The sequence below is a fragment of the Ammospiza nelsoni genome, chromosome 12, assembly GCF_027579445.1.
Source record: "Ammospiza nelsoni isolate bAmmNel1 chromosome 12, bAmmNel1.pri, whole genome shotgun sequence".
In the NCBI taxonomy this organism is placed as follows: domain Eukaryota; kingdom Metazoa; phylum Chordata; class Aves; order Passeriformes; family Passerellidae; genus Ammospiza; species Ammospiza nelsoni.
The window spans coordinates 4,191,861-4,208,112 of record NC_080644.1 but is presented as its reverse complement, the minus strand read 5'-3'; positions in this window follow the sequence as shown (position 1 = coordinate 4,208,112).

The following is a 16,252-nucleotide window of genomic DNA, read 5'->3' as shown; positions in this document are numbered from 1 at the left end:
TTTTGCTGGACTACAGCTGTTGCTGTGCAAGTGTTTGCTCCGCTTGATAACTTTGTTAATATGACAAGTTCTACAAGTATTATCAAAATAAGTCTGACACCACAACAGATTGTGAAGAAAAGGCAGAGCAGTAGTGAAAAAAAAAAAAAGAATTCTTCAACATGTTTACAGTTGATTTCTAATCTGATGGCAAATTGATTTTTTTCCCAAACTAGTTTGCCATCCTGCTTTTCTAAGCTGTGGTAACAAACTGTGTGCTCAAGGAATGAGGCTGCAAATGGAGTTGAATTTCAGTTGTATTTTCAGGAACAGTGGCCGGTGTGAAACAGCAGGTGCCTCCCAAACTGAGGAGTTTCCAGAAGGAGCAGAGAGAATCCAGATCCATATTCAGACAATGAAAATCTCTGGTTCATGTGTGTGGTTCCTTTCATTCTACCATTTTCATTCAACTTTTAACACTTAAATTAATTTTGGAAGGATTTAAAGTTTTTCTAACTGATTAGATATTATTTTAACTATCTCCTTGTTTAGCAGCACCTCTCATGAAGTGCTTATAAAATGTCTTCCTTCAGATCTTCAAGGAAAATTAAAAATATGCCTTTTAGATTTTTGTACCTTGCTAATTTTTCCCAAACTTTCAGATGGCAGGGCCTGAACATATGTTATTTGGGAGGGTTTGCTTCACTTGGAGCCTGCTGGGAGCCTGGTTAGGAATTGGTGTTGTGGCACAAAAAGGAAATAGGAAGCTCCACCATCTAACACAGGGATGCTACCAGATGTGGGGTTGGTGGGATGAGGACACTTAAGAGTGTGCACATGCACAGTAAATCAGCTTGCTAAACACCTCAAGAGCAAAACTGCTGATCCTGGGAGGCAACTTGCTGTACTCACAACACCCAAGAGAATAAAAGGCTCATGGATGAGCCATCTCCAGAGCTGACTGTGCCAGGATAACGAGGAGAGCAGAGCACACCAGGGATTTTCCCCTCCTTGATGCACACATGTAATTCCTGCTGACAGCAGTGGGACTTGCACAGCCACACCAAGGGGACAAGAGAACCCTGGGTGGTGGAGATGAGTATTGGATGTGAGCTGTGTGACCACGGAGAGGGAGCCAGGGAGAGGGAGGTGTGATCACTGAGGGACTGTACAACACACAATAAAATTGTCAAGCAGCCATCAAGTACGTGAAAGCATGGGAATAACAAATTAAATGGACAGGAGGTGAGAAAACAGAGTCTCAAGAGGCTTTTGCCTTCCTAGCTTAGGGCTGATATCTGAATTCCTTATCTGGGAAATGTTCCCGCTGGCTTAACCCCTTTAATTCTCTGACAAGTAAATATTTCCCTGAACTCAAGTAAATAGCTGTGGCCCAGATGCCAAGGATAAAAAGTGGTTTCATTAAAAAATGTGATAAACAAGAAGAAATTAAATTAATACAGTGTGCAGACCTTGCTGTGGGTTTCTTCTGTATGATCTGGAGATTCTTGCTTTTCAAGTAGGAGACAGCTGGGTGACCACTGGTTTGGAGTCATTATTACTAATTTGGGTTTGTGTCAGAAGTAATAACAAAAGACACAACAGGAAATAATGATGATTCTAGTTTGATAGATAATGGCAAATTATGTGTTTGTGACAGCAGTTCAAAAATTAGATGAACGAGCAATACCTTCAGATTTAATATGGATTTGGGATCTTTTAAGGATGCGTAGGGAAGATGGGATGAGATGAAACTGAACAGTGAAGTGAAATGTAAATTAGAGCTATGGAGAAATGAATGATCAGGAAAAGACTTCTACCAGATCTTGATGGAAACCAACAGAAGAAACAAAGGGTACTCCCAAGTAGGAACACCACAACCACAGGAAGAAAATAACTAATGGTAAAATCCGGAGTTTGTGCATTTCTGTCATTTTTTTAAGTAACGGCAGCTGGAACTACATGAATATCTGGGCACAGCTCAACATTCTGGATTGCCTATGATCTGGCTCCAGTACAAAATCTAAAGACAAAATGATGAATCACAGAGGAGAAAGTGACTCGAAGAAAGAATCCATAAGAAAAGGCTGCACTGAACAGGAATGGGAAATGTTTCAGTCCAAGCTGATTCCATCCCTGTGCTGCTCCCTGTGTGCTGGAATGGTGGGGGTGGCACAGCTCTCCCTGGTCAAACAGCTCTTTTGAAATCACATTTTCAGCCCTGCCAGACAGGCTGCGGTGCCAAGGAATTTGAACCTTCTCTCTTTGAGGTTACCTACTCACCCGCACATTGTGGATCCAAGTGATTCTTCTTCCCAGCTGGCCCTGGGAATGGCTCTGAGGAAAACACAGCTTCAGCAGCCCTGTGCAAACCCTTCCTGCTCACTTAATTACACTGACCAAGGGAGGCCAGCTCTGGTGCAGTCTGACCTCCAATTATGAGGCACACTGTGGTCTCCTCACTGAGCTGTGCAGGCATTAGTGGCAGCATGCCAGCAATGGCTATATTAAAATCAATTTCAAACTCCCAATTCCATGTCTCTTTCACCTTAGGTGAGGTAACACACCTTGTACTAATGCAACACTTTGTAAAATATTGTACAACAAAACTGACCTGTGCAAAACAATTAACAGTTCTATTCTCTCTATTTTTTTGTTTTGTATTCTTGCAAAACCAAAGAGAAAAGGAAAAAGCAGACCAAGAGGCTTAGTAGATCTCTATCTTTGCAGTGGACTGCTGTTTAAAGAAGGGGTATTAAAAAAAAAAGAAAGTAGAAAAGCAGAATTAGGTTTGTACTCAGAGTCACCAAGGAGAATAAACTGCAAGAGCTCCCTGACACGGCAGGCAGGCAGCTCCCAGGCTGCTCCATAAGGCAATGCTTGATATTCATGGAAACAATGAAATCTCACCAGATTTAGTACAAAAAAGAGATGAATAGCCAGTCTGTGATTTTACAAGCAGGAGTAAGGCCACAGATTCCCAGTTTCCCCAAAGCCTTCACAAACATAAAACTGATTTTAAGACTCTCCTCAGATGAGCGCATGTTTAAGCAAAATGGTGCCATCACCTCAGGAGCAGAGAGTTACCTGGAAGGTCAACACCTGCTTTACCTGGAGCAGCAAAGGGAGAAAATTATCAAACACTTACATAAACCCAGGGATTTTCTTCCCACCCTCTCTATGCACCCTGAGCAGTTCAGGAGGAGCCTGATAATTTTTTTTTTCTAAAAAGTCCTGTGCCTGTGATTTCCTGTGCCTCTGGAATACTCACTCCACATTCAGTGAGGTGCCAGGGGAAAGGGGCAGGATCTGACCTGTAAACCTTATGGTTCCTTAATTTTTATTCATCACATGCCAGAAAACTCCAAATTAATATCAACATAAATAATACTTTTATTAAGTGACTGCTGAAGGAAAATGAGAATTTTTGAGACTTGGAGCTTGTGCTGTTGCTATTGTTTACAGCAGCAAATCTCATCACCATTGCATTCTTCTGATTGATTTGGCCTCACATACATTGAAATGTTCACAGTAATGTAACTTATTCCAGTCCAAACCTCAAAATAAGTTACCCTGCAACAACCAGCAGTATTAATAAATGATCATTCTTTTATCTAGCAAAAACACTATGTTCAGATCAGCCTTTCTAATATTACAGTATATTATTTTCTTCTTTATTAGAAAAAAATATATTTTCCTCTGCTAAGATTGGTAAAGCATAAATAGAAGTGATGTTCTGAGCTCTCCCGGCCTTTTGTGGCACCCAGCTTGTTGGTATTCCTCACAAGTATTTTTCCTCACAAATATAGCCAACAGTTTTTGCACTGCAGCAGATACTGTAAATTGTGTGTGTGTGTGCCTGGTAAATGCTGAGGCAGAACTCCTCAGAGAAAGCCCCAGTTACCTGTTTAATATGAGCTAATTTTCTGGAGCTGTCAGCATTTTTGGTCAAAAACCACCTGGAAGACAAAGCACTTTGCAAGAGACAGCTTTGACAAGCATGGATTTTAATAGTGGAACTGAAAGGATAAGAGAGCTTGGAGAGAGGGGAGAGAGAGGAGAGATGTGCTCTTGTAAAGGATTACTTTGTGACAGAATATCCCATACTCAAAGTAATGCAGCATATTTCCAATTAGGAAAAGTAATGAAAAATTTACAGTGTTTGCCTCCTTGCAATTCCTGTCAAGTTAAAGATATATACAAACTTTATTTAACTATCTGAAGCAGTGATTTAGCTACAAAGGAGGATAATAATATGATAATATTACATAGTAATACTAATATTACATCATATTATGTATAATACAATGTAATATTAGTGAAATAAAGCCTAGAAATAAAAGAAAGGGAACTATTTAGGAACACCATATGAATGGATAATATGGACTGACTGCAGGCCAAGAATAATAAAAACCAAAGTTTTCCACACATGAATAAATAAGAGGAAGAGAAAGTGTGGAGTCACAGGGGTTAAAGTTTTATTTTCTACCATTGGTAGTCACCACCTGAGTGCTGCTCAGCTGATAAAGGCTGGTTTTGATGTTGGTGGAGTTCTGTACATGAAGTAACTGCTGCTTTTGCCAGTGTCTAGAAATGCCTGAACTCCAAAGATTAATTTTTCAAGTTCATGCATTCATCTAATGAGATTATCTGCATTTATCCCATTAACTCTGGCCAGCAGATCTGTGGTCTCACAGCCCCTAATCCACTCCCAGCTGCACACAAGCTTTCAAGTCAGGACACACAAACAGGTCCTAAAATATTGGTACATCCCAGACTGGGTAACCTCCAGCTGAAAAGCATTTCTGATCTCTTTGAGAGAGAAATCTGTGGGAGATATTCCTGCACCATCTTTCAGTGTGAGCTACTGTCTTGTGTTTTACTAAAGCTCATTTTTAGTGATTCTGATTGTGCTGATCCATCAGCAGGAAATGGCAGAATTATGGATCAGGTTTCACTGAAGCTCAGAAGCAGCACAGGATTCAGATGGGACATTTTTAAGATTTTAACAACAAATACAAATTATGTCTGGTGCAAGCTGTGGTAACCTGGACTTCACCTATGCAGGTATTTCATCAGAACAATCATTTGCAAGCTGATCCTTAAGTACTTTATGAGAGATAAATCTAATAACCTTTCTGGGAAAACCTCAGCAGGATGCAGACACTGTAATAATCCATATGCAAGCTACCACATTGTATTGTGTGCTGTCAGACAACTCAATTATTTTCTTCCAGATCTAACATAAGCTTCTGTTTAGTAAACATGATGAGAGTCAAACTTTTACATATATATATATAAAGTGCTTAATTTACATGCGAAATTGCCCTAAGTATGTATGCAAATAGGAAAACTCATGCACAGATGACTAATTAAGTGCATTTATGTGAGAAATTACCCAATGCACGCATGGAATCTCAGTAATTGTACACACAACTCTGTGAGCCATTGCCTTTGCAATTTGGCCACGTAACTGATTGAAAAAATTGTTTCTCAGACTGTGTTGGAATAACTGATGTGGAGCACATGGCCAGAAGTAGGACAGCTGAAGGGGCTTTGGGAAGAAACTGCAAAAGCTTGTGAGAAGCTTTACAGTAAGAACAGAATTTGCCATCTCTACCATTACTGGTTTTGTATTTATTTACAACCATCCTGTGCTAGTCTGTGGCTTGAAGAGAGTCATATCTGTAAAAAAACAATCAGAAAAATAAAATCAGAGCAATGGCACAAGAGGTGGCGTCATTAAAATTAAACCTGAATTCTGTAGCCTGCTGTTGCCTGTCCAGTATGTGTTTTTAAGCAAAACCAGCAATTTTTACTTTATGTGTCCTGATCAAGCTCCCTTTTGTCTCCTCCAAGCAGACTTTATGACAGCACAATATCCCTCTGGAAGGTTCAGGGAGTTTTGGTGAGAATAGGGATATCTATCTGTCTGTTTTAATTTTCCAGGCATTGATGCTAAGTTCTGTTATCTCTAAACACTGATTAGTTCTCTTTATATCCCCAAAGTTAGAAAGTTCATGGTAACATTGTTAAAATTCAATATAGAGAACAAATTCTTTCAGTATGATGTGATAAACATCCCTGACTTCAATGTCCTGCAGAGAAAAATACCTGCCCAAATTGTTTGGATATGCTCTGGCTGCTGAAAGCAGGGAACATCCTCAGCCTGCTTTGTGATGTTTTCCTATTTTCTGGTCATTGTGTTGATATTGAGCATAACAGGTAGAGGAGCACCTGTTTATTTACCCACAACTCGAGGTCAAACGTTTCAATCAGTCGCTAACACAGGCAAAATGTGTTTGTGGGCACAGGCAGATGGGAGGAGCGGGGCAGGGGAGGGGAGGAGGGAGAGTAGGGATGTGCTGGGCAGGGATGAAAAATACCTGCCCAAAATGGGGCACAGGGATGAGATGGGCAGGGATGAGCTGGGAAGGGATGAAAAATACCTGCCCAAATTGGGGCACAGGGATGAGATGGGCAGGGATGGATTGGGCAGGGATGAGCTGGGCAGGGATGAGCTAGGAAGGGATGAAAAATACCTGCCCAAAATGGGGCACAGGGATGTGCTGGGCAGGGATGGATTGGGCAGGGATGAGCTGGGCAGGGATGAAAAATACCTGCCCAAAATGGGGCACAAGGATGTGCTGGGCAGGGATGAGCTGGGAAGGGATGAAAAATACCTGCCCAAATTGGGGCACAGGGATGAGATGGGCAGGGATGAGCTGGGAAGGGATGAAAAATACCTGCCCAAATTGGGGCACAGGGATGAGATGGGCAGGGATGGATTGGGCAGGGATGAATTGGGCAGGGAGGAGCCAGGAAGGGATGAACTGGGCAGGGATGAAAAATACCTGCCCAAATTGGGGCACAGGGATGTGCTGGGCAGGGATGAGCTGGGAAGGGATGCAAAATACCTGCCCAAATTGGGGCACAGGGATGAGATGGGCAGGGATGAGCTGGGAAGGGGATGGGATACTGCCGTGGCCCTGGGGATGAGATGATGAGCTGGGGATGGGATGCTGCCCCGGCCAGGGATGCTGAGCTGCACCAGACCCAGCCTGGCCGGGCTCTGAGCTCAGAGCTCGGGCTGTAGAGGAGAAGGACGCGCTGTTCCAGCGTGGTTTCACTCAGAAGAAGTTTCTCAGATCGGATTTCAGGAGCTGAAATCTTCTGCCGCTAAGTGGTGCTCTAAACAGCGCAGCATCCCCGTGGTACCGAGTTGGCAGGGAGGAACAAACCCGGCGCTGCCAGGCTGATCAGACTGATGCACGCATTTAACAAGTGTCCATTACGCTGATTTAATCCTCCTGTGCCACCGGATAAATCAGGGAGAAAAACAGGCCAATCCAAAAGATTAAAGAAATCCAAAGATTGAGCTCTGCTGTACAGTAGCTGAAGTGGAGGATTACAGAAAACAATTCTAATTTTTTTAAAAGATTTGTCTGCTTTCTTTCTGTTCCTTTTTAATTATTAGTATTGTTCTCTCCAAGTTTTTGATTGTTAGAACTTGAAGTACTTACTAAATAAAACTGAAGGAAAACACTTAATTAATACTTGCAGTTATTCCAGAACTTACTTTTAAAACAGATGCTCCATATTTTATCAATTGAAAAAAAAGTAGAAAAAAATTTTTTTGGAGTACATATCCACATGTACATTTAATCCTTCCCACCCTCCAAAAATAATGTAATTGAAAACAGGGTGAAATTTAGAAGGAGAATGCAAGCTTGCAACTTCTGCTCTCCTCAGCCCCAGGAGAAGTGGAAATGGAGCAGGCAGAGGAGCTGTTTTGGCATTTTGACACCCACGTTTTTGCCCACAAAATTGCATTCATTACTTAGTGTGCAACAAGCCAAGTTACACACTCAAGAGATTATTTATTTGAGAGTTGTACAAGCCTGGATGCTCCAGGCTTGTATTCCAAAAATTTTGAATGTATTGATGTATTCCACCAGTCAAGCACCACCACTGGGCTTTTCGTGCCATTATTTATATACAGAATTTTGGATTTAGTGACTTCCCAAGCACAGCCCCTCTGTGATGGCTAGTTGGTATTTTCTGTACAGATTACATAATCTCAGCTGACACCTCCCCATGCTCAGGGGAAGGGTCTGCACCTGGGCTGGGTCTGTAGGTGTGATTTTCAGTATTATAATGAACATCTTCAAGCTTAGGATCCGTGGACCTTGGGTGTGTTGTTAAATTAGCAATGTGTACAGAGATCTACATCAATATTTCGATGCTAATACATCCCCAAGGCTTGGTAATTCCTGGATATCCTGACCTAGAGATGCAGCTGCTCTGGTTCCACTGTTCAGGTTTCCTTTCTTGCTGACTGGAAGTGCCCAAAGATCTTACATCAAGAAACATCCTGAATTAAGATAATCCTGACAAATTCCACATTTTGCAGTGCTGTGAGCCCTTGCCCCAAGCAATTCTGCACCCAAGGTGCTTCTCAGTCTGAGGGTCCTGGGGAAGGATCAGTGGGCAAAGTTGTGCAGTCCCAGAGGCTCCAGTTCAGGAGTCTGGAACTTTTTGTCCTGCTTTATAGGGGTTGGGGAAGAAGGAATTTCTTTAACCCCAGTTACTCCTTTTCTCTGCCATGGGTCTGTGCTATGAAATGAGGGATGGACAGAAAGGGAGGCTCAGTGAACACTCAGGTTCTGAGGTCCCACCTGGTTTGTAGGGGGATTTCTGAGCTCCTGAGGGAGCAGGTTCAGAGCTCTGTATTTGCACACCCATCAGGTGGTAAATTGGGTATTTCCACACCCTTCAGGTGATGTGTCTGCAGCCAGGCCCAGCTCAGCCTGGGAGCACTTTTTACCACATCTGAGGACCCTAAAACATTTCCTCCCACTGGAACCCAGTGAATATCTGCCTGTGTGAGCTGCTCTGCTGAGCAGAATCCTTTAAAAAAGGAGGTGGAACTTCTGGGGAGGGGATTAGTGCCTTTTGTGAACTGTATTTGTGCGCAGGGTGCTGGTTTATTCACAACATTCCCTGAGAAGTGCTTTAAATCAAGAATCAAAAGCCGAAAGGGTATCAAAGCTGTACAGGAACTGATTACTACTATAAATTTTGCTGAAACAAGCTGATGCTTTGCTGATTCTTTGGTCTTTTTCTGGAAAAAATATGTCAGTGTTAACTCACAGCATTGACTTCTCTGGTTTTCTTTCATTTTTGTTCCATGAGATTATTTTTAGCTGCTGTGCATTAGCTCTGCTTCAGAAAAATATTGAGGTAGAGGTTGCAGCTTCTTCCTGAAAAAAAAGAAATTATTTATTGACAGAAATGAAACAAAACCTGTATATCCATAAAATTAATGTCATGTGACCCCTTCCCCTCCCTTTTTGAATGGAGTTGAGACAGATGCTAGAGACACATGTGAATTTCTCAGGAGAGAAAGAAATATCATTGGTAAATCAGCTTTATACCAGAAAATCTGATAGAAATGAGTATAACAGCTGTAAAATAAGTAAACTCTTAATAGAAGAAGGAACTCTTTTCATTTTTAGGGGAATTGGCCAAAGTACTCAAAGCAACTTCATATGAGTTCTTTATATTATAGGATAATTTCTGAGCTCCAAACAATGGTAAGGAACAGCAGCTCTCCAAAATGTCCTCTAGAGAGAACAGCAGAAATGCAAAATTCAAATGCCAAGAACAGGGTCAGGTGCAAGTCTAGAAACAGTGTGGTTCTTCTGATATTTACATTTTGTGGGCATGCATTTACATATTTAGAAATAAATTTATAGTGGTCTGCAATTTCTCTGGGAAGATTTTGAGTTCAGCTGTAACTTCACCATCAGAAATCCTGGCCCCTCAGGCTTTCCAAGATTTAATCAGTGTATGTTAACTTTAGTATCTTTTTTGTGATGCAAGAATTGTACAATTGGTTGCAATATTTTCCAAGTGTTGAAATCTCCTTTTCCAAGGCCAGCTCTGTGTGGTGGCATCAGTCTGGCTGCCTTGTCTCTCTGCCTTTCCACTGTTCATGCACTTCCTGCTTTTACTTTAACTAACTTTATCTTCAGAATAAATACAACTGTAAGCAAATTTTCTGAGCTGCTGATATCTTACTGTTTATCTCCAAGGAAATACCACAAATTCAGCAGCAGTGACCTCAGCTATTCACCTGAGTTTCAAATTGTCTGACTTTCTGATACCTTTTTTCTTTATTTCTGTTGCCTGTGGATTTGGCCTCGGATCTCACTATGTACAATTAACTCTGGTTTCTGACATCACCTCTCTGAACACGTGAGATTCAAAGAGAGAAAATGTTCAATTTTCAGCTCCTTCTGCCCTGTTTATGCACAGCCTGGGTAAGACACTGCTCCCACAATTCCAGGAGCAAACATGGATGTCTTCCAAAATGAGGATCCCACCTATCCAGCTGCCTCTTACTGGGAAATTTAATCTGATTTTTTTCCCCACTTGTTCCTGGCTGGACAGGAAATAGGTTCAAGTTTGAACATCTTCATTCAAGAGATAAGAGTCACACACACACTGTGAATCCTGTCATGGACTGTTTTATCCCTACAAATTTTTTGGAAAAAACAAATACCACTTACATTTAAAGAGAAAAATCAAGGGAAAATTTTGAAAATGTGGCTTAGTATTACTTAGAGACTAAGATTTCTCAGTGTTAGTCAGATTCAGTAAAAACTTGTTTAAATATTAGACATAATTCCTACAGTGGTAGAAGTGGATAAGGAACTTCAAAACCCTAGTTTAAGCCTGCAAGAAGCTTTTTGTTAAGGAAATATAGAGATAATATATTTGGAATATAAATGAAGCACTGGGTAGGTTTTCCTCCCATAGAATGTGTACATCTTGTATATTAGTCTGCAAACTACAGACCAAATATTGACTGCAATTTGAAATAAAATACAAAATGACATTTATGCCAAGTATCATAAACAACCTGATATCCTCTCATCTCCCAGAGTTGGTGAAGAATGGAGACAACAGCATTTCCTCACAGAAACGATAAAGAATTTAAAGAGTAGGATCAATACCATAAGAGGAACTTCTACATTTATATATCCAGCTGAATTCCCAGCAATATAAAAGGGAAATATTTGTGTTGAACTCCCTGCCTAGGGCTTTAAATTGCTGTATACTATCATGCATTACAGCCTGTATTAATTATCTAATTGAGACATTTATATGGTCATCAGGCAAGTGGGGACCTGGAGAGAAATCCCTAATTAAGACTTTGGAGTTTGATAAGAGGCTGCTACAGCACGGTGATAAAACACTATTTTTGTCTTATCTTATGAATGTGTCAGGGCAGATTATGTTAAATGCTACCTACATGCATAATCAGATGACATATCTCTGGCAGTACCCACAGATAACAGTCTGCAAATGCACATTTATTATTTTACAGTTCAGACTGTTAAAAGGAGAACAAAACTTGTAGATCCAAAAGTGCAGCAAGTGTGATCCAAAAGTGCCCAGTGTGTCATGGCATGGGTGTGTCCCTTGGGATTTGGGGACAGAGTTTTTGGGGTGTGGTGGGAGGCAGAGCAGCTGGAAGGCAGCACCTGGAACCATCCTGCTGAACTCTGCAGGCACTCCCTGCCTGCTCCCTGACAGGGGAGGTGGATTACAGCCATCAGAAATTCAATTATGCCCAAGGAATCCCTGTCTGAGTGCTCCTTTTAGCCCTTCATTGCCTGCCCAGAGAGAGAGGAACAAACAGCCCCAGTCAACACTGCACATCTCACCTCATTCAGAGTGCACTCCCCGTTTCTTGGCATTGAGTTTGTTGTGAATGCTGAATATGCAATGCAGAAATACCAGCAGTGAGGACTTTTTTTTTTTCTTGACAAGTTTTCTGGGAAAATCCAGAGCTGCTCTATGGTTTGCATGCAGCCTCCCCATCCTTCTTCTCATCTGCAGGGTTGATTCAAGCAATAGCATTCATTTCAGGATCTCTCTCCTCATTGGTGCTTTGAGATCTCCAGGAGGATGGTCAGCTCTACCACCAAAACAAAAGAAAGCAAATTCAGAGAACAAAACATACATGAGAATTGTTTTTAGTGTTTTTCCTCTTGCCATCCAACAATGCTGATTTCAGTGGTAAATCTCCTGCCATATCTTGGAGCCTTGCTCCAACAATGGAAGGAAATGTTTGCAAGGTTTCTATAGATGCATATATTCATCTAAATACATATATAATGTGTATATGCATTATACAACTGTACATTCATACATACACACAGACTCAATTTAACACTGCAATGAAAATTTGGGATTATTCAAAGCCTGCATTATGAAACTTCCACAACCTTCTACCTGGATAATATATTTTTTAATTTTCTGCTATTTACAGGCGTGCATAATACAAACTGACAAGTGCTAGAGCTGCAGAAAGGAGGCGAGAAACAAGGACCAAAGGTCCTTGCTAAGTAGCAGCATGAAAGATGGCTCAGTGTAATTTTGCAGAAGGATTCAGTTTTACAGATTTCCGAACAAGAAACGTGGATATTAATGGGAGTTTGCAAAGAACAAACTCAATAACAGTCCTAGTCAATTAAAAGTGCATAAAGTATTAATGTCTTGTCCCCTGGTTTGTGTTTAAGGGGCTGTGGAGACCAATGTTTAAATCCCAGGAGAAACAGCCCAATCCTGTGCTCAAACCCCCTATTTGGAGCTGTCATCCATTACCAAACATCACTTCATTAATATGCAAAAGGTTTCTACGTGTTTCCCAAAACATTGATTAGGTTCAGGGATTTAGGAGAGCTGAGTTTAAGCAGCCCCTGTCTCCTGGAAGCTCAGAAACATCTCAGCTCTGTCCTCTCAGCTCAGTGTCTCCTTCTCCCTGTGCAAACAGAGCTGCAGGGCTGTGAGGTGGCGTCAGCACAAATCCATCAGATTCCCAAGGCCTGGATGCTGCTTGTGATGTGCTCCAGGTCCACAGCTCTGTCCCCTGAGAGCTTGGGAAAAATGGAAAATTAATTGGAAGCAAAACAGAAGAATAACAGCTCAAAAGCTGCACACACCTGGTTGAGTGTAAGCCAGGAGCTTTCCCACAGTGGCATGGCAAAGACCTGGCCACAACAACTGACATGTGTCTAATTTCCAGCTGAGAAGGAAAAGGAGAAAAACAGGAGGAAAAAAAGGAGAAAAACCACTTGTGAAAACTTTATACCCCTCTGCTTCTGTTCAACCTGATCTCTGCATGTCTAAATAGGTGATGGAATGAACACAACCCAGCAGAGCCTCTGTGGGTTTGATTGATGGAGTGCCCCAAAGTAAAACACTCATTCTGAAAAGCTGGAGAGAAATGCAAACTTTTAATAACATTTTCAAATTATTTAATCATACAACCAGGCCTGACCTTGTTCAATATAAAACTTCATTACAGCATGGAATGTTAATATGGAGTTCCAAAAGCATCATAAATTACTGGTTTCTTCAATGATGCATGGGCCTGTCCTGCTGTGGCCAACTGCAATTTTAATATTTTCTTAAGAAATGAAGAAATGAAGAATTAGCAAATAATGGCATGATCCTGAAATTACTGTTCTAGGGATCCCAGTTTATTAATTGGTTAAAAAAAGATAAAGACATTACTCATTTCCATAGATAAATGATGCAGCCAGTCATTTTTTGGGGGGTGGGGGGAAACCCTACATGCTTATTTTGAATAGATCCATTAATAGTTCAACTGACCTACCTTTCTGCAACATGACAGCTCTGACAGTCAATGAAGGAATTACAAGGTGTAACTGGCAATTTCACCATCAGAAACATTATTTTGTATACAACTAGTACCTTGTAACAACTTAAAAATGGTATTCACAGTTTGAAAAGGGCAAAATGAAACCACTTGCAATATTGACTGACAGAGATTCTTATTTGGTGCTTATTATTTACAACAGAACAAGGAAAGCGAGTGGATGATTTAAATGGCTTGAAAAATCAGGGAAACTGAGAGTCTAGTGAACTTTTAGCTCAAAAATGCATTTTGTAGAAGACCTGCAATGTCTGTTTGTTTGGAATGGAGAAGGGAATGCTGGAACCTTGGTGGTTTTAAGGAACAGCCCAGTTCAATCCCCCAGTTTAACGGTTGTGGAGATTTCAATAGGACTGGATTGAAATACAATGTTCTTTGCTTATTTGCTTATCAAAGCATCATAAAAAATTGTGATTGTGGGTCAGACACTGGCACAGGAAACCTTTGCCTTCATGTCTCAGCACCCCTGTGTCTGCTGGGGTCTGAGGGTATTCAAAGATGAATTGTTTGCTGGCAGCACTGATAAACAACAGCCCAGGCCTGGAAACAAAGCTAATCAAAAGCTCTGTGGCAATTAAAAAATAAAATTGCATTTTGTTATATGATTTTCATATAATGAACAGCATGGAAATGTGGAGATTCAGGCAGCTTGAATGCTCAATTAATTCAAGTTCAATTATCATTATGACCAGCAGTATGAACCTTCTCATCATCCCTTTTCCCCACCTAAATCTGTTTGCAACCTCTTCTGCATTCTTTTAAAGCTGTACCAGATGAATTCTAAAAGCATTTAATGCAAATAAAACACACACAAGACAGTTCAGCTTTTTTCTGTGATGCTCATCCAAGGCTTTACTTGCCAAGAGGCAGAAATACTGAGCAATATTGTGCAGAAATCTATAATTTCCTCTACAATAACCTCAGTTTGCTTTATTTTTATTTTGTTTTAATTTCTTCTGGCCATGAGACAACGTCAAGAATTTTCATGGGCAACCCATTGCCCAGAACTAATTGATTGGAAAGCACAGTAAGCAAAGAATTTCATTGTTTTCAACCACAATATTAAACAACGACTTAGCAAAGGGCGAGAATAATGGAGAATAATTATTAACTGAAGGAAATATTCAGAACACATGGTAAAACAAATAATTAGGCCCAATTGTGCCAGTTCTGTGAATGTTTTACACTGCCTGCAATGAACTCCCGTTTGAAAGCTCAGTTTTACACTGGGCAATGGTTCAAAACCCAGCGACACATCAGTCCCAGGCAGGAGCTCAGAGAGAAGTGCCAGACTGTAACTGACTGACAGCACTTCCCACTGCAATCTGGGCTTGTCTTGGAGAGCTTCTCCGCAGCTCTGCCTCAACCCAGGCTTCACTGAAGGCAGGAATTCTAGCGAGGTCACCAACAGGGGGGCTGCCTGCAGACACAGAGCTCCCTTGGGCTGCTGCAGCAGCACACAGGGGAGATTTACAGGGCAGAAATGCCACATTCCTTCTGGGGCAACAGCCTCACCAGACAGAACTGCCACAAACCCCAAAATGTTGGGTTTGCAGCTACTAAGCCACAGTCTGTTTGCGAAGTCCACTACTCCACAGTGTGGCTGTGCTCTCGCATTTATTTTAGGGCAAAAATGTAACTGGAAGAATGAACAGAAGGGAAAATACAACTGGACAGTGCACTGGCAATTACAGAGGCTGAGAATTAAAGCTACAGTGGAAAAAAAAATGTGTTCTGGTGATGAAAGTCATCTCCAGAGTTACAATTAAGATGAAATTTATTGCTGCTGCTTAACATCTGTTTTATATTTATTCATTCTGATAAAAATTATATCCTGGATCCAAAGCTTCAGCTTCCAAAGTTGCAGAATGAATGTTAATTAAATATTTGATATAAAGTCTTTTAAAAACCCACAAAAAATTCTTCAGTTTACTTAAAATAGGACCCAGAAAAATACAAAATGTGGTATCATAATGAAGTCTTTCAGTTCCCTTGAAGTCCCTGCATTTAATGTGAAATATAAAGGACTAACTTTTATATTTGTTTCCCTCTGGTATAAACAGACTGTGTAATGAGCTGCTGTGTGATAGGAACTGAATGTCACTCAGAAGGCAACACATCCCCAGCTCACTGGTGGCTTTGCCCCTCTTAATCTTCACCTTATATCTGAGATGTTCTTTCCCTTTTTCATGCATGCTCATTATGTATCTGTTACTCATTCACTTTGCTGGATTGGAATAAGTATGGACTTCTAGCTATGACATAATCTACCAAAAACTACCAGAGGAATGAATATTATTTGCTGAAAAGCCTCCTGCTCCTGAACAGCTTGTCAGTCTGCTCGCTCCTCAGAGGTCTGTTTCCCCATTAGTGCACATTTCCCCAGCTGAAGATTTAAGGCTTTTTTTTTCACCACTGTCACAATAAAAAAAAAGAGGAAAGACAAAGCAGGTGGTGTCTTTCTAAAGTCCAAATGTTTTTTAATGATCGTTCTCTATTTCTTCAAGTGCAGAAATTTCA